The 19119-nt window shown below is 43.0% G+C and overlaps 1 protein-coding gene across 6 annotated transcripts in view; it reads left to right on the forward strand.

Moving 5' to 3' along the window:
- The first annotated feature begins 12 nt into the window (after positions 1-12).
- Positions 13-19119, forward strand: part of trip12 (thyroid hormone receptor interactor 12) — a 167863-nt gene continuing 148756 nt past the window's right edge. The window contains exons 1-2 of one of the 6 annotated variants that reach the window (XM_060923554.1): positions 13-182; positions 8905-8946. The gene's annotated coding sequence lies outside the window, so the exon portion shown is untranslated. Of the gene's footprint in view, positions 183-251; positions 491-937; positions 1047-4006; positions 4029-8904; positions 8947-19119 lie in introns of those variants that run through there. The other 5 variants (XM_060923555.1, XM_060923553.1, XM_060923556.1 and 2 more) reach the window with 5 other exon arrangements.

The raw sequence follows: 19119 nt of genomic DNA on the forward strand, positions 1-19119 counted from the left end.
CGAGTCTCAAATACACTATTTATTCTTCATAAAGGGTCCTACGTAGTTGTAGAAGTCATTATTTCGTACCCTAGGTAGTGTACTTATATAGATAGCAGGGTGTTATTTGAGATTTAGCCTACAGTAATCTTAGTGGAGCTGCTGCAACTGTCTGTAACAGCAACAACACTGCAAAAACATCGGTAATAACACTATTTACCAGCGTCTACAGTGAATGAGTTTATGTGGCAGAAAGTTTCGCGATATGTGTGCTAACAAAGGAAAAACAGTGATGTTTTTGCGGGCAAAACATGATCTCCACTTGTCGAAATCATGTTCCTGGTTTTTATTTTTGTGTGCCTGTGATGCAGTGAAGGTTCAGAGGCCATTTCGCTTTCTGTTTCTGGTAGATATCCAATATGCCACTTGATTCGTTTCTTAACAACAACGTTGATTAGATTTCGAAGTGAATTATAGACCATTTCCCCCCAAAGTAAAATACACATCGCACGTAAGTAACATTTGGTTCTCTAGTAAAGATCATGTCTCTGTAGTCAGCAGTTAGCTATCAGGCACTGCGATAATAAGGTTACGTTTAACGTTACTTGATGTTATTTCAAAAATGTTGCTTCAGTTTGATGGACTGTCGAATAAATGATTGATCGGTTATAACACTAAATCCACACAAGTGTGTACAGTGTTCACTCTTATTCGTGGCCAGCCCTGGCACAACTTGAGTTATTTTGTTGTTAAAAGCAGCGACATTGTCAACGCTAACCAGACTACTGCTAGCTCATCGCCTTAATGCCTGTTTGTTTCCGTAGTTAGCTTTAGCATAATGGGAGCCAGCCAGGGCTGCGCTCCAACATGTATAGTCGGCTTCTAAACAGAACGCGTAATTGTCGGCGTACAGACCGCGCGCTACGCACTAGTTCGGCGCCGTTGGTAGGGAATAATTATGCATATTGGAACACAGCCCTGGTCTTACACGCATACACGTCCACCAGTGTGTGTTTAATGTTAGGTTAGCCTGCTTAAAACCACATAGGCCAACCTCTTCAACAACGGTACGTATATTTACTCTTTATTTACAACTTGAACTGGCCAAGCAGTGCTGTGAAACGACACGTAGTTAAGGTAAAAAAGTAAAAGAATATTGTGCTGTACTCTACAGTAGATCAATTAGCTGATTAGCAAGTAATGTATGTTAGCTCGCGCGATTCCGTAGCCATATAAAAGGGCAGCTAGCGAGCTAACGACTAATGCTAGTTGAGTGTACCTTGCTGACTAGTTAAAATAAAACGTACTGTAATAGAGACCAGCTCGTCGTGTCCTGTTATTCACCCTGTAATCCATGTTTGGAGACATCTTTAGATTTCGGAAGACGTTTTTTTCCCTTTGACGTTTCTATAACGAATATTAGCTGGGAAGTTATTAGCTAGTTTAGCTTAACTGTCTACGCATTTGTGTCTAAACTTTGCTGACTTAATCATAATAACGTAGATCTTTCCTTCGTGAGCCCATGTACTTCGGGAAGAGGCTTTATTTCATTTATTTATCACGAGTCTGTTGACAAGTGTGTTGTCGGTATGCTAACTAGCCAAATACGCCAGAGAGTGGGCCAGTGTAAGAGTAAGTACAATAAACTATACTCAAGCAAACATGATAAATAATGGTTGTAGACCCATTTAACATATTCTCGACTTTTAAGCGCTAAAGTCACTTAGTTCAGTGTTTAGACATGACGAATCGTATATTTCCGAGCTAAAATAAACAAAAGACGACGATAATCGTTCAGGCCTAAAATGGCCTTGATCATTATGTCGCATTTGGTTAAGACGCAGTTACAAGCGGCTCGATATTGTTTATTGAAGTCTGAAGTTAACAACAGACAAGACTTAATTGAACGTACAGGGTTCTTAACTTGTTTAGAATTGTATTTCGCTGTTAAGACACGTTATAGACAATAACTGGAGTTCCAGTGAAACTATAAGGGATGGTGATAGCTTTGATCGGGAGGCAATGGATTTTTTTTTTTTTTTGATAAAAATCGGTGTAGCGGTGTCTGCACTTCCGGGTTGAAACCCGGAAGTAAAGATGGCGAATACGATTTTTATTAAAACGAATTCAGTCTGGTTAGTGAGAACACCACTACTTGGATTTCTGTTGCTCAGTTGCATGAGCTATTATTGCTTCATGTCCTGATAACAGGTTAACCTTTCTATTTAGGTATACAATACTATAAATGTGCTAGCTTGTGATGCGGCTCTGGTCCAGTGAGCAGAACCTTCAGTGAGGGAGACATTTGAGTGAGGTGTTCTGTCAGAGTTATTTCACATAAGCCCTCTTGCACTACGACTGTCTCATAAGCCCGTTTCACATCCCATTATTTTCTGAGGTAAAAACAACATGGGACAGATAACAGTTTATTCCCACTGTCAAAAGGGGTGTTCACACAGCACATATTTGCATCGATGCTGCACCGATGTATTTTGTTGCGATATATCTTACACCGGTGTAAATTCTATGGAGCGTTCACACGTCACAAACCTGCTTACTAGAGAGAAGCGTGTTAGCACCGGTGCGGCCCCACTTGCATTCACACGGCAGTTTTTGCGACCGTGCTATATGATAGTAATAATGCGGAAATGAACTATGTGCATGCGTGAAAATGTACTTCCTTTTCCCGGTTGTCATGGCATCACCAAGTGCTGGAAAAACAACGTGGATGAAGACACCAGTGTTGCCAGATACTGCTGACGTTTTCCAGCCCAAAATATGTTCAAATCCGCCAAAATGCACTTAAAACCGCCCAATCTGGCAACACTGGAAGACACGCAATTCTGTAGTTGTTGATATTCGCCATTTTGGAAGCGCAAAATACCAGGATGCAAATTATGCAATGCCCGTATGTAATCAACTCTCCTCACGCGTAGCGAGTCTACCCCTGTAGCGTTCAGATGTCCCATTTTATATCGGTGCTGCCCCGCAAGCTAGCATTTACTCCGGAGAAAATTTCTTAAACCACCTCCCGAGCAGGGTTAGATTTGCACCGGTTTAAGCAGCTTTCAGGGGCTACACCGGTATAACTTTGTACCATGTGAATGCTCTACCGCCCCGGTGCTACACCGGAGTAAAAGTTGCCGTGTGAACACCCCTAAAGTCGCAGATATGGTCCATTACAACCCGACTGTGTTTTTATGGAATGCTCTGGCAAGCAAACCTCCACGAGACGTGGAAAACATGCGAAATCGGATATGAGGCACGATTCCTGAGGCGGCCAGTCCGTTGCTGTGAAAAGACCAAGTTGAGACGTTGTTCAGATAGAAACATGGCACGAGTCAAACTGCATCACGGCTCTGTTGAGCGGGGTCCCTTCCTGTTTCTGAACATTTGTTCAAGCAAAGACTAGTTATATTTTTGCTTATATGCCGATGTTTTCTTATTTCGAGTTTGCCTCCAGTTACTTTACATCGAAGCAGTATGAATAGTTTGGCGCACTATCAATCCATCAAACTTGACATCGCCAGCAATGTCATGACCGTCACAGCACGTACATCTGATGGTTCTGATTCCATTGGGACTGTAGCAAAAGATTACCGTCCATGTTACTTGGTTGCCAGGGGATAGATTAACGTTTCAGCTTTGCCGTTTTGCTCCCGTTCCCATACGATGCCGTTGTGGCATAATATCAGAAAATGTATACGGACGTTTGAAAGTTTGTGAGCCCTTTAGAATTTGTTGCGACATAAATGAGCTAAAACAGATTTTGCACAAGTCTTAAAAGTAGATAGAGAACCCAATTAAAACGGGTGACAAAATATTATATTTGGTCATTTTTTTTAATGAGGAAAATGATCCAATTTTACATATCTGTGAGTGGCAAAAGTATATGAACCTTTGCTTTCAGTATCTGGTGTGACCCCTTTGTGCAGCAATAACTGTTAGAGGAAATTTAGCCCATTTCTCTGTACAGAGCAGCTTCAACTCTGGGATGCTGGTGGGTCTCCTCACATGACCTGCTTGCGCAACGTTTCTTTTGGATCAAGGTGAGGACTTTGACTTGGCCATTCCAAAATGTTCATTTTATTCTTCTTTAGCCATTCTGTGGTGGAATGCCTTGTGTGCTTGGGGTCATTGTCTTGCTGAATGACACTTTCTCTTGAGATTCAGTTCATGGACAGCTGTCCTGACATTTTCCTTTCGAATATGCTGGAATAATTCAGAATTCATGGTTCTGTCAGTGACTGCAAGCCATCCTGGCTCAGACACAGCAAACCATGATACTACCACCTCCATCTTTCACAGATGGGATAAGGCTGGAATGCAGAGTTTTCTCCAAATGTAATGCTTATCATTTCAACCAAAAAGTTCTATTTTGGTGTCCTCTATCAACATTTTCCCCAATAGCCTTCTGGCTTGTCCACATGATCTTCAGCAAACTGGAGGTGGGCAGCAATGTTCCTTTTAGGCCCTGTCCACACGGCAATGGAGTCAGGTGAATCTGATAAAATTGTTTATCGTTTCGGCCTGGCGTCCACATGGCACCGGTGTTTTGGGTGCCCCAAAATGAAATCTTTTGAGAACGGGTTCCAGAGTGGAAAAATCTGGCAACGGAGCCGTTGCGAAGTCGTCTGGATGAGTAGAACGGATTTGTTTACGATGACGTCACAACCACATGTGCTTCACTCCAGGTAGAAGTGTAACGAACTCGATGCGAGTTGTCAACAAATCCTATAACTTGGTTCATGAAACGCGCTTACAAAATATTTTCACTGTGAATATTTGTGTAATGGTGCAAAGTGAGAGAGAGTGAGTGAGAGAGAATAGCCCTTAGGGCAGAGTCAATCCTGCCAGCAAAAATAGGGAAAAAAAAGGAGTGATCTCACCTCTTCAGATGTTTATTCCGGACCATTAAAGAATCCTGGAGGATATCAGAATGTTGGCGTACTGGCTTCCATCTACCCCCGTTCATTCCTCTTTCCGCGTCTCCATTCAAACAATGAGCACGTGATTTTAAAGGGACTATATCCATAGGATAGGGAGTGAGAAAGTGTGTGCGTGTGACAGTGACAGGGATAGTCACTGTGCTCATGTGCAGTTATGCGCATGCGTCTACTTCTATTGTTCTGGTGTCTCCGATGGGACCGTCTTACAGCGCACGTAGTGGTGTGGCATGTGTATTACATCGTTTTCAGCAAGCGTTGCGTTGCCATATGTACCTGATATTTTACTGATCCGTTGCCCATGTGGACGGGATATTTAAAAAAAAAAAAATCTCGTTGTCGTGTGGATGTAGCCTTAGAGAGTATTGGCTTTCTCCTGGCAACCCTGCCGTGCACATAACTGTTGTTCAGTGTTCTCCTGATGGTGGACTCATGACGACTAACATTAGCCAATATGAGCAAGGCCTTTAGGCTACATCCACACGACAACGGCAACGAGATGTTATTTAAAAAAATATCGCGTCCACATGGGCAACGATCAGTAAAATATCAGGTCCATATGGCAATGCGACGCTTGCTGAAAATGATGCAATACACATGCCACACCTCTAGGGGCGCTGTAAGACGGTCCCTTCGGAGACACCAGAACAATAGAAGTAAGGACGCATGCGCATAAACTATTATGCGCGAGACCTCATATTAGCCACAAAGTCAGAAAAATCTGTTCGTAAAATTACATTATAATGACCAAATACAATGAAAAGTATTTTTCCAGTCTCACCTGTGAAAGGTAATCCCATGTGATCTCGTTTGGACGGTAAACCTGTTGGTAGAGTTAAACGCAGCACATGAATGAGGCATCTTTATTCTCCACTTTGATCCATCCAATATGGCGGCGAGGATGACGTATGATTCTACGCGGAAGGTGGCGTCTTTAATGGTCTGGAATAAATTGAATGCTACACGTTGATGGATTAATTTGTTGTTCTACGCCCTTTTTGAGGAATGTATTGTAGGACTTAAACCAACATCTGAAGAGGTGAGATCGCTCCTTTTTTCCCTATTTTTGCTGGTGGGATTGACTCACTCTCTCTCTCTCTCTCTCTCACTTTGCACCATTACACAATAAATATTCACAGTGAAAATATTTTGTAAGCATGTTTCATGAACCAAGTTATAGGATTTGTTGACAACTCGCATTGAGTTTGTTACACTTCTACCCGGCGTGAAGCACTCTCAGTCATGTGGTTGTGATGTCATCGTAAACAAATCCGTTCTACTCATCCAGACGACTTCGCAACGGCAACGTTGCCAGATCTTTCCACTCTGGAACCCGTTCTCAAAAGATTGCTTTTTGGGGCACCCAAAATGCCGGTGCCGTGTGGACGCCAAGCCGAAACGATAAACAATTGTATCGGATTCACCTGAATCCGTTGCCGTGTGGACAGGGCCTTAGTTGCTTAGACATGACCTTGGGTTACTCTGTGACCTCACAAACTATTACATGCTTTGTTCTTGGAGTGATCTTTGTTGGTTGACCACTCCTGGAGAGGGTAATGGTGATCTTGAATCTCTTCTATCTGTCTGACTGTGACTTGAAGTCCAAACTCTTTGGAGCTGGTTTTGTAACATTTTCCAGTCTAAAGAGCAGCAACAACACTGTCTTTTTTTGAGGTTATCAGAAATCACCTTCGTGTACTGATGCACTTCTCCAAACGTGTTCTGAGGATCCGACTTTGATAGATCTGTTCTTTAAATAAAACAGGGTGCCCACTCTCACCAGAGTGTCATCCCATTGATTGAAAACACATGACTCTAATTTCACCTTCAAATTAACTGATAATCCTAAGTCCCTCTCACATACAAAGCACATTAAAGTATCTGGTAAAAGGAACAAGATGTATGAGGTGATTTTCATTCCGATGCAGTTTTCCATAACAGTAAAGTAATGCGTGTCAAATGTTCCCATCTGACTTTTTATTTAATGGAATGCTCTGGAGCATGACCCTCTGTGTAAAACATGCGAGACAAGATAGGAGACTGCAAGTCCATGTTGTGAAACTCTAAAGCTGAGACATTTAACTAGTAAGCAACATGGCACGAGTCGAGCTACATCACATCTCTGTTGTGAGAGTTCTCTTCCTGTTTCTGAACATTTTTGTTCAAGCAAAGGCTATTTATAATTTTTGCTTTGCAAAAAGTATTTCTGCGATACAGTCGGTGTCAGTATTTTCGTTGCAATATCACTGCATCCTCATTCGTCACCACCAGTGATGTCACGACTGGTCACAGGACGTTAATCCAGTGGTTCCAATTCCTGCTGGAGCTGTGGCAATAGATTACCGTGAATGCTGGGTCACCAGGGGATAGATTTGTTTCTTCGCTGTTTTCGGTGTGAACGGGGTATTAGAGGTTAACATACTTTTGCCACTCATGGATATGTAATATTGGATCATTTTCCTCAATAAATAAATGACCAAGTATATTTTTGTCTCAATTGTTTAATAGCAGCTTTTAGGATTTGTGTGAAAATCTAATGTTTTAGATCATACTTATGCAGAAATATAAGTTCTGAAGGGTTCCCAAACTTTCAAGCACCACTGTACAGTACTGTGCAAAAGTCTTAGGCCCCCTATTTTTTAAATACAAACTTTGGGGATTTTTATTTTATGACTCTTGCGTCAAGTCAGTCCAAAAACATGTTAGATTTCCAACTATTAATTTTCTAGCACAAAATGAAATGTTACAGAAAAATGTTTGTCAGTAAAGAAAGCAGCATATTGCATAAGAGAGCAGATTTCAGACAAAAACGTAATGAATGCTTGGGGGTTGTTGTTGTAAAAATGAGAAGCGAGTGTGATTGTCAAAGTAAAAAATGCTCAGTAAAACTTGGCAGTTAATTTCCTTATAAAACTGCAGGAACTGGACCCGAAATTACAATTATTTAAATGTTTCTGCATTAAAAAAATAAATAAAATAAGGGCATTAAGTTGTAATAAATGAAACAAAGTCGATATTTGGTGTGATGACCCTTTGCTGGGAATTTTTTTTTTTTTTGCTTTGTAGTTTTATAAGGAAATTAGCTGGTAAGTGTTCCTGAGGTTCACATCTTGGAATCGTTTATTGCATGTTACACTCAGTCTCTTCTTTTTAAATAAGTCAGTCAGCAACTAAACACGAAAATGATAAACACACTGGGGTTTAGTTTCAGGGTGCCAGAGATTGTAAAGCAGCGTCCTGGATACTGGAATTTCTGCAGTTAATGTTTAAAATGGAGTTGCAGCCATTTTAAAGCTTCATATTGAATGTGAGGAATTTAGAGTTTGACTTGGTGGTTATTTTAAGTTTGTGTGTTTTCTCATATTTTCACTTTGTTGCTCATGATACACTGGGAGCCTCCGTCAAGTTGAAGACTGTGAAATGGCTTGCTTACGGGATAAAGGGATGGTCGAGGGCTAGACACAATAGTAGCAGCCATCTTGAAGGCTGAATTAGTTTTTCACAGTCTGAAAAAGTATCACTTCATGCACGCACCAAGTTTGGGTAGGAAGTGGAGCTTTTGAAAGTTTGCACCGTGCAGTTGTGCTTCAGATGTTGATTTGGTCCCAAATTGATGTTTAATATTTTGTTTTTGAACACGTGCCATGATGCTTGTGTGAAACTTTATGTACAAATGACAGTGAGCCAGATGATGTCTTGTGGTGGTGAGTTTGGCCTTGTAGCTCCAGTGGAAAGCTTAGTAGTAGCTGCAGCAATAATAATAATAAAAATCCAGCTTCAGACCCAAGCACATCTTGGATTTAAGGTCTCAGTGTTTTGGTTATTAATTTGCCATTCCAAAAGGGCCATCAATTTAGTTAGTGTAATGAAATTGCTTCTTTTGCAACAGCATCATTCATTTTAGTACTTGACCACATTTCATTGGAATCTCCTTTACTTCTCTCTCTCTCATCCCTTCATTTCTGCTCTCTTCCACCAGTTGTCGTTCTAAGCTGCCGGTTGGGGCATTTGCACACGGCTGGTAAGTGCACCCTTCTTCATTTTTACCTCAGTAGACGTGTTCCTTAGTTGGAGGTTTGTTGGCCATGCTCTTCTACACTCCCACAGTGAACAGGATTATGGGATTTACTCAATGTTCCATCACGTTTTTCCAAAATGGCGACCATTAGAAGACCAAAGTCTTCGCACCACCTTCTGAATGGGACAGGCTTTGTCTCGGGAGCACAAACAAAAGTTGCTGTTGTCCAAACATAAATGTCCGATATAAAAATGTTGGTGCAGACAGAGTTCTAGCGCAATATGACCCCAAACTGCATTGTTGGGCAGCTAAAAGTAGCGTCAATGAAACCTGAAGGAAAGGCACAGGAAACGGGTCAAGAGCCTCACCCAGTGGGTAGTGTGTGTTCTGCATTGTTGGGTAGCTAAAAGTAGCGTCAGTGAAGGACTGAAGGAAAGGCACAGGAAATGGATCAAGAGCCTCACCCAGTGGGTAGTGTGCGTGTTCTGTTAAACGGTATCGAGTCAGAGTTTGACCTTAGTGACAGGTGGGTAATGTTCAATCTGGTGTCATTTTTTTTTTGGTTGTGTAGGTACCTAAATCACTAGGCTAAAACTCGGTTGCTAATATAGGATAATGTATGGCGTGCTAGTTACTTGCTTTAAAACTGACAACAGGAAATGAGCTGTTATGTTCTCACAAGATGGAATACGTCATGTTGGTGCCCTTAACAGTAAGTGCTTTCGGACCAAGCGGTTCTCTGGGCTTATTGAGAGGAACTGCCCAGTGGGGAACTCTCCCGACAACTACACACCTTCAAGGTCTTTCTTCTGTTTGCATTCGCACCGCGAGTAGACATGCTGAAGCGACGTAAGCCGGCTTGCCAGTGTGACCTTAGCAACAAATGCTAGCGACTGTTTTTAGATTTCACTTGGACGTGTCAAAATTGTGCTGTATTTCCTCCATCGCATATAGTTAATAAAACCTGGACTTCCGTGTTGTTTACACGGCTAACGTTTTACACAGATTTTTATGCCTCCGCCACCTTAAGGTGCAGGAGGCATTATGTTTTCGGGTTGTCCGTGTGTGCGTGCGTGCGTCCGTCCTGAAACCTTGTGAACACGATATCTCAAAGGCTAATGAAAGGAATTTCACCAAACTTTCACCATTTGTGTGCTTTGGGACAAACACGAACTGATTAGATTTTGAGGTTAAAAGGTCACAGGTCAAGATTACTGTGAGGTCAAATGTCCATCCCCAAACTTTGTGAACACCATATCTCAAAGACTAATGAAAGGAATTTCACCAAACTTTCACCATTTGTGCGCTTTGGGACAAAGATGAAATGATTAGATTTTGAGATCAAAAGGTCTAAGGCAGGGGTGTTCAAATTGATCCATAAAGGGCCGTGTGGCTGCAGGTTTTCATTCCAGCCATGCAGCAGCACCTTGATTTGGCTCATTCAATCAACTGACACACCCACCCTTTAATCAAGGGTGGGTGTGGCTGCAAGTATTTGACTGTGTGAAGACAGTTCAGTTGATTGAATGAGCCAAGTCAGGTGTGCTGCTGCATGGCTGGAATGAAAACCTGCAGCCACACGGCCCTTTATGGATCAATTTGAACACCCCTGGTCTAAGGTCAAGGTCACTGTGAGGTCAAATGTCTGTCCGAAAACCTTGTGAACACAATATCTCCAAGGCAAATGAAAGGAATTTCACCAAACTTTCACCATTTTGTGCATTTGGGGACAAACATGAACTGATTAGATTTTGAGGTTAAAAGGTCACAGGTCAAGATTACTGTGAGGTCAAATGTCCATCCCCAATTCACAACTTAAGGCGTGTAGTCTACCAGGCGGAGGCATCCCCATCGACACTGTTGGCATTGAGTTCTATCTAGTTTTAAATGGCAGTTGCCGGCACTGCATTGGCTCATGTTTGACGAATTGCTGTAGACTTGTCACTCGTGATTCGTCTTGTGCTGGAGGGTACCAACACTGCAGTACGAGCTGAAGCCCTTCAAAATGATCTACAATAAGATCTACAATCGCTCTCGGTTCCTGCAGCGTGGACTCACAAAAACAGAGGAACTTGTCACGATTCTAAGAATTTTGAAAAGGTTCCTCTGGTCCAAAAGTGCCTCAAAAGTCTGCAGAATCTTAGCCAAAAAATGTTCTCTTCTAACATCCTGCATAAAATAGGTTCTTCATATCTGGCTAATGCCTTTATTTCTTCGCAGTAGTTTTTCCAAGTCTGAGGTGAATTTTAAAATGTTGCAGGAGACCTGTAGGTTTGTGCTGAAGTAAAAACCAATAAACTCAAAACGCTTGTATAATAAGTGTGTGGTCATCTAAGCTGATGAACCTTGGAGCTGATGTAATGGTCAGGATGCTTAGTGTTTATCACCGTTTTCTGACTACCTGCTTAAAAAGCAAGATAAGTAAACGCATATTCCAATTTTGCACCTAAAACTCACCTTGTCCACACATGCAGTTTCTGAGAGAATCGCCTGGGAAGGCTGTGTTTGTTTGTGCTCCCAAGTTTGAAATCTCCCAATTATGAAGGCAGCATAAGGACACTGGTTGTGTAGAATAACGTGTGTCTGCAGGACAGTCTGGCTCGGCTCAACAGTTTATCCTCCGCTCAGCATGCTCAGTTTCCACTACCACACAAGTAGTGCCATGGTTTAGTATCAGGCTGGTTCAGGTGATGCTGCCTTTCCAGGTAGTCTGCAAGTCAAGTTTGGATAAATGGGTGACTAGTACAGACCACCACCAACTGATCACAAGTCACTTCTGATGACTGTCTCTGGCGAGAGGAGTTATCGGCTCATCTACAAGCCCAAAAATTCTTTAGTAGCTTGGCTATTTCCTCCTCCTCTGTCCAAAAATCCTTTTTCTGGTGTATTTAAGACATCAATTGTTTAAATATTATAAAACAGCAATTTAATCCATCCATCCATCCATTATCTGTAGCTGCTTATCCTGTGCAGGGTCGCAGGCAAACCGGAGCTTATCCCAGCTGACTGTGGGCGAGAGGCGGGGTACACCCTGGACAAGTCGCCAGGTCATCGCAGGGTTGACACCGAGACAACCATTCACACTCTCTCGTTCACACAAACAGTCAATTTAGAGCCACCAATTAGCCTAACCTGCATGTCTTTGGACTGTGGGGGAAACTGGAGCACCCGGAGGAAACCCACGCAGACACTGGGAGAATGTACAAACTCCACACAGAAAGGCCTGCTGGGTTCGAACCCAGGACCTTCTTGCTGTGAGGCGACAGTGCTAACCACTACATCACCGTGCCGCCCACAGCAATTTAATGTTTCATGTTCTTTGCATTCGTTTATTCACAGTAAGCTTTTTCACCATCTAGTTGAGCCAAATTCCAGATGGCTTCCTCTTCACTTTGTTTGCGTGGGCCATAGAATATAACAGAATGGACATGAAGGCCACAAACAAATGGTGTACAAAACAATTGAGACTCAGCACCAGAAAATGTACAGCTGCTTGCCCCCCCAAATATTGTCAGCCAACTGGGCAGCTCCATTTAAAAATAGTTTCTTTTGAATTTCTAGGATTTTGCAACTTAGAACTATCAGGTGACCACTTGATGATAACCTCTGGATAAATTCCTCCTGCTTTCCCGGGTAGAGTTATATGATGGGAAAGCGATACACGCACTTGGCTATGACATAGATAGTCCCGGGCATTCGTTTGATCCCAAGCTGTGGTGCTGTTTGCAGGAGAAGTGCAATAAAACCTTCGTTTAGTGGAAACGCTGCACGATGATGTCTGATATTTTAAGTCCGTATTCGTAGCTTCTTGGTTAGATGTGCAATGCTTCCTGAGGGTTTAAGGGATTTTGTTCTGCTTAAAGCTGTACTGCCTTTCAGATTTTTCAAGTGCAGGTCATAAAAAGAATTTTCCCTGACAATGACCAAATTTCAGAGGGAACCAAAAAGCTGTCTACTTTTCAGGGAAGGGTCGAAGGTACATTGTGCAGTGTTAGAAAAATCACAGGTTTGCACACAAGAGCTTGATGAGTCACAGCTCATGCTTTCTGTAGCAAAACCTGCAGCTTCGGAATTGATATGTTGCATTGTGGGATCGAGTCGCCATGTCAGCACGGACTCGGTGTTCAGATTTCACTGGACATGACCTGATGAGGGAGAACATGGAAAAATTTTATTTTTGGAATGAAAGATGCCAATCTTTATGAAGCTCTAAACACTTAGCAGACAAGGATGACTTCCTCATGCCGCCCTCTCCAATTTCTGGATTTTCTCTGTGGCTTAAGCAGTAAAGCATATCAAGTTATGTTCTGTTTTTCATAAATGGATGGTTAAATGTGTAATGTATAATCATTACATCTTGCATGTTCTTCAGGCAACCCATAGTCACCTGACTGACTAGAGAATGAATTCGGCTCAGTAAATGAGGCTAATGAAGCTTTGAAAGTGATGGTGTGCTTGTTCAGACCTGTGTGACGTGATTAACACAAACACCAAAAGGCCTCTGCATGCTCTTGCGACAAGGCTTTCGCAGATAGCTTTTCGCAGACAGTTGTAATTTATCGTTGAGCAGGGAGTAATAGGCGTGCGCGATGTTATTCACCGGCACAACGCAAGGGGGCGCGAACTCGCTAGGAGTAGTTGGTGGGTGTGGTTAGTGGAGTGTTTATCCTCCGGTTACTTATAATGACGAACTTTTTTTTAAATGACTAGAACTGGAGTTGTATAGATGTACGTACTTCCTCAATCAACTGCTCTTCATGCTGCTCCATCTTCGCTCGTGTTTTTAAAAATGCCGGTCGTGAAACCAAACCAAACCGGGAAAGTAGGGAAGCGGAAGTGCGCGTACAGCGGATGTAGAGTGGACCAATCAGAGCCCTCTTGTCTGCGGCGCTGTCTGCGAGGCTTCTGCGGTGGTCACAATTTTTGGGAGGTGCGCGCAGAGCGTCTGCGAAGGTGGGGGAGCTACGCAGACATTGTCTGCGACGCTATCTACGAGGACTGGGTTGTCAGCATAAATTGGCCTTAAACATACACGATCTTTGCTCATCTGTTAAAGCTTGTGGTACGCTCAGGCTGTGTTTAAAAAAAAACAAAAAACCTATGTAATAATGTAAACAGACATGGTGACTAAGAACGAACTTGTGTATGAGAGAATAGGCCATGGTGTGCAACATGCTCACAAACAAATTTTTCATTTCAAGTAAATGGCAGTGAAGGATAATACTGTGAGCAAAACCAATTTTTTATGAAGCAGTTAAAAACAAAACATTTTACAATCTTGTTGCTGAAAACCAAGCCATTCGTATACAGGAAGCTACAGGAATGTGTAGGTAATGGAGCTTATACGAAAATACAATAAACACAGTGTACCATGATAACTGTGTATGTGGACAACAGGCTTGTAGTACTCGAGTCCGACTCGTGCTCTAATTTTAAGGACTTGTGATTTGACTTGGAATTGAGCATTGATTACTCGGACTCATGCATTAATTGTGCACTCGCACTCATAAATTGGAGACGAGGACTCATTTTTTTTTTCTTTATTTTTTGCAACATGTCTTAATTTGGCATAAGATATTTGCATTAATTTTTTTCTAATTTCATGCGCGAGTGTCACACCTGTGTGCCTTGGTGCGTGCATCAGATAGACCCTCAAGCATGCTAAGCGCACACCCGTGCGCACCATAAACGACTTGCACCTGCACAGGATTAAGGTGCAATCAGTGCACCTATATAAAAACTGTGAAAACACACTTTGCGAAGTATTGAGTTGCGTTGCTGACACGTTACTGAGCCTTATTTCCTTATTCCCCCCCCACCCTCACCCCCAAAGTGACTTGGACTTGACTCGATTCGGACTTGAACACCGGGGGCTCGAGATTGGACTCGGACTCGAGGTTTAGTGACTCGACTACAAAACTGGTGGACAAGTCAAGAGAGAGAGCATTGTCCTTATTTCCTTTATAATATTTCTGAACTCGGTGCTTTTCATATTCTTGCCATCTAGTAACCGAAATTTTCTTTTAGCTATCTCTCTCTCCTCCATCTCTGCGCTCCACTTTCTTTTGTTTGTTTATTTATTGTATGGTTATACTTCCACTTGGAGCTTTATTTCCCTGCCAATCCCATGCACTCAGGTTTTAGACTGGAGAGGTGCAGGCTTACATACTGTTTTTATGAACAGCCTTCAAGGGAAAATGGCATTGAGCTGTTTTTTTTTTTTTTTTTTTCCCCCCTCCCCCAGATTTCATCATAACTCGGTGTTTTAGAGAAAAATGCTCTGCTCTGTGGAAACAAGTCAGAGAGCTTGAAATTGGGGAGAACTTGGAGTCTGGTAGCCTGAAACGGCTCCTTTCAGGAAGTTCTTTGAAGAAACCGTGACCACCCTGGTTCCTGATGTATTGCACGCAGTGCTTGACTGTAGTGTTATGGCCCTTTTCCACTACCCTTTTTCAGCTCACTTCAGCTCGCTTCAGCTCACTTCGGCCCGACACGGCTCGCGTTTCGACTACCAAAAACCAGCACGACTCAGCTCGTTTCAGCCCTGCTTAGCCCCTAAAACTCGCACCGTTTTGGAGTGGGGCTGAAGCGAGCCAAGCCGTGCTGACTGAGGCTGGGGGCGTGAGCAGACACTCCCCTGTGCACTGATTGGTGAGGAGGAGTGTCCTCACATGCCCACACACGCCCCGCTAGCGCGCTGGGATCTGTAAACACCGCAAACCCGGAAGAAGAATAATTACGAGAATTTCTGAAGCCTTATGCGCCTCGCCTCATCTATACGCTCTTGCCAGTATCTGTTGGCGTTGTCAAGCCACAGCACCAAGACCAGCAACACTAACGACTCCATGTCCTCCATGTTTATTGTTTACTATTCGGGTCGTGAGACTACCGCTTAAAAGCTCACTGAATCAGTGACATACAGAGCATCGTGGACGAGTTCGCGGAGCGCAAGGCTCGTCGTATGCCCTTCAAATAATGCGCGCAGTAGGCTATTGATGTTTTATTATGAGCCATGTACAGTATGTCGCCGAATGTTTTTTTGTTTCTGAGTTACATGCTCGTTTGAAGGACTTAATGTACAAAATAACCCCGTAGTGTTGAAATTGGTAAACACAGTGCATTCAGTGAGGTTTGCACCGCCCTCCTTTTATTTCTGACTCTTCCTGTCACCACTCTGAGCGCTCATTCGTATGCCCTTCAAATAATGTGCGCAGTATAGGCTATTGAGGTTTTATTATGAGCCATGTACAGTATCCTAATGTTTTTTGTTTCTGAGTTACATGTTCGTTTGAAGGACTTGATGTACTAAATAACATAGTTGCACCCGGTAGTGTTGAAATTGGTAAACACCGCAGTTGCGGACATTTTGTAGCCTAAAATGATGTTATGATAAGCTTTAATAAAGGGCCCGGTCATTTGCCCCGCCCCCGGCCCGGCTCTGACTTGTTCCGCCACTGTCACTGATGTCACTGTTTGCGCTGCTTAACGACATCACATGACGTCCACCCACTTTCGCTAACTCCACCCAATGTGTCCACCCACTTCCAGCCAGCACGGTTCAGCGCGGTTGTAGTCGAAATGCAACTCCAACAGCCCCGCTCAGCCCGACTCAGCTCGACTCGGCACGGCACGGCTCAGCCGCGTTTGTAGTGGAAAAGCGGCATTAGAGATGGCCCTATAGGTTTAAAGGACATTGTATGAACTGCGGTTGCAGAAAAGTTATTTTTGGTCATTTTTGCTTAATGTTAAATACAGATGAAGAACGAGCCTTCTGTCTGTTCTTTGCATTCATATCTGTATTTGTGCACGTCTTTTGAAAGCTTAGAGATGGGGATGAAACAAAGCAGTACCAACTGCAAATCATGGGGACAGTGGAGCAAATGGTTTAAGCAAGACATGATGAAGAGAAAAATCACACAACCTCTCGTCAAAAAGTTTCTCATGTTAGGAAGTAAATTTAGCTGTCTTCAGCCCTGCCTCCGCTTTTACCTCTTTCCTAACAGGTGTGTTTATTCCGACCTATGGGCACTTTCAGATGGGAGGAACTTTTTCATGATTCTTTGAACTGTTAGAGGATGTTCCTCTGTTTTTGTGTCTCCGCCCTACAGGAACTGAGAAGGATCATAAACCTTAAAATGCCATTTTGAGGGACTTTTAGATTGTAATTCAGGGTAAGTATTCTCCAGCATAAGTGATGCAAGAGTAGAGTGATTGGTCCAGATGCAAGAGTACATTGGTTGAACACGAGCCACTGCAGCACCGACAACTGGCATTTTTAAAAAAATCTGTAAAACAGCGATGGTAAACAGCTCTTATCATTTGGTGTTAAAAATGGGATGGGAGGGCAGGGGAAACGCAGATAAATGGACCTACAGTGATGTCTAGATGTGATTGACGTGTCAAAGTGGAATATGAAAGTCTTTAACATTTGCTGCTAAGGGCATACTAGCAAGCCGGCTTGTGTCACGTCAGCGTTCCTACTTGTGATGCGAATGCAAAAAAAAAAAAAAGGGTGGGGGTGAAGAAAGCCCTTGAAGGTTAGTAGTTCTTGGAGAGCTCCCCATTGGGTAGCTCTTCTCAAAGTCCCTATAAATATTTGGTCCAGAAGCATCTAGAAATTATTTAACCTATTTAGTATTGGTCAGATGGGGACATCATTGTCTCTCTGTTTAGCATTTGTTTGTTTTCCCTGTTTATACAGTGGCTGTGAAAACTGCTTGGGCTTCTTGGCTTATTCTTAGCTACTCAATCCTTTATTTGACTTGGATTGAGTAGGGTTACAGTGAAACAGTTTTTGTTTTACTTTGGAAACAAACTTCTCTATAGCTGTAAGTAAAGTGGTTTTTTATTTATTTTTTATTTTTTTAAATAAATTGTGCCAGAGGCGGCACGGTGGTGTAGTGGTTAGCACTGTCGCCTCACAGCAAGAAGGTCCGGGTTCGAGCCCCGTGGCTGGCGAGGGCCTTTCTGTGCGGAGTTTGCATGTTCTCCCCGTGTCCGCGTGGGTTTCCTCCGGGTGCTCCGGTTTCCCCCACAGTCCAAAGACATGCAGGTTAGGTTAACTGGTGACTCTAAATTGACCGTAGATGTGAGTGTGAATGGTTGTCTGTGTCTATGTGTCAGCCCTGTGATGACCTGACGACTTGTCCAGGGTGTACCCTGCCTTTCACCCGTAGTCAGCTGGGATAGGCTCCAGCTTGCCTGCGACCCTGTAGAACAGGATAAAGCGGCTAAAGATGATATGAGATGAAATTGTGCCAGAGTCCATCGTGGTCAGTTAGCCGTAGTGACTGATTTGTCAAGAATAACCTACTGGATGATAGATTTTTCACCCCCATTTGCATTGTCTGTAGATGTTGTTTCTCGCTTAGCCAGTGTTTGATTTGCCAGCAGTTGCTGATTTGTGCTGCTACTCCTTGGGTTAGTTTTCTGTTTAAAATGTTTTCACAGGTTAGTTGTATTGTAGGAAGATGCCGTATTTTCACCCAACACCATTTGCAGTCTGCTTTGCAGTCATCATTAATGATTAAATATGTCCAGAGTGCTGTCATTTCATGTCTTCTGTTTGTCAATGTTGACGGTGTAAGTGTACGTCACACATGACCATGGTATAGGAGCATTTTTTTAGGAGTATCAGACCAGTCCCCTATACCAGTGTTGGTATCTGTGGAGCCATAGTATAATGGCAGCACTGTGGTATGGTTCCCTTGGTCCCCCCCCCCCCCCCCCCCCCCATCTCCAAATCATAGCATCCTTTTCTGTTCTTACTGTAGCTGACATGATCTCAACCCTGATCAAGACCTGCTGTTTTGCTCCCAACACCTGATTGAGCCTGTTGGCTAATTAAAAGCCCTTTGTACCCTCTCCCATTCAGAATGTGTAGCTCATGAGGAGAGCCAGTTGTGGAAGGCAATTCAGACAAAGGTTTTGAGCTGGTCACATCTGATATGCCGAGTAGACAATGATGTGAAAGCTGTTAAATGCATCACTGAGAATATGACTACATAACCCAAGCCTCTTCTGAAATCCCTCTCATGTCTGCCTGTTACAAATGGAAAGTAGTTTATTAGCAGCAAGGTATTTGGCATGAGACGAGGACATCAATGGCATTTCTGAAGTTTCATGTTCAGACCCTGGCATTTTTAATGATAAACGTGGATATCACTAATGCCCCTT

The sequence above is a fragment of the Neoarius graeffei genome, chromosome 6 (assembly GCF_027579695.1).
Source record: "Neoarius graeffei isolate fNeoGra1 chromosome 6, fNeoGra1.pri, whole genome shotgun sequence".
NCBI classification, from domain to species: domain Eukaryota; kingdom Metazoa; phylum Chordata; class Actinopteri; order Siluriformes; family Ariidae; genus Neoarius; species Neoarius graeffei.